Genomic DNA, 674 nt, shown 5'->3' on the forward strand with positions numbered 1-674 from the left:
CTGCATTCTGGTGAATTTGTATGCACCTATTTCTACCTTTTTCTGAATCAATATGCTGGAAATATCTTAACGAGTTATAGATATATAGATATATCTATATATATATAGATATATATATAGATATAGTAATGAGTTCAGGACTGAGAAAAACATTCATATTCATTAAATAAAATAGCACTAGAGAACGCCTGTTTTAAAAAGTAATGAATTACCATAAACTGTATAAAATAATAAACATATTTAAATAATTTTGTGTAGTATATATTTAGCTTTTACTATTTACAAACTGTTTGACTGTTATTAGTAAAAGCTAGTTATTTTTTTGTATTTGTTCATTTCTTAGCAAATAAACTGTTGTTTAAGTAATTGGCCCAATTACTAATCGTTTCTAAATTAAAACTTTGACTTTAACCTCCCTTGTATGAAGATCAGCCTCTGACTAAACTGTGATTCCCCACTCAACAACTTTTATTACATAAAAAAAGAAGAAAAAAAAGAAATGAAAAATCTCCTAAATTAAGTTAAGAAGAGTTCTCATGAATTTGTATCTTAACAGGTGCTTTTTAGATTTGTTTTGCAAGGTCACATCGCCCCCGTGTGTACACTGTCAGTAACAGCCAGACACAGCAGGTTGAGTACATAAACAGCTTGGAATAACATCACATTGTCAGGCA

Source organism: Sander vitreus, chromosome 18 (genome assembly GCF_031162955.1).
Source record: "Sander vitreus isolate 19-12246 chromosome 18, sanVit1, whole genome shotgun sequence".
NCBI lineage: Eukaryota > Metazoa > Chordata > Actinopteri > Perciformes > Percidae > Sander > Sander vitreus.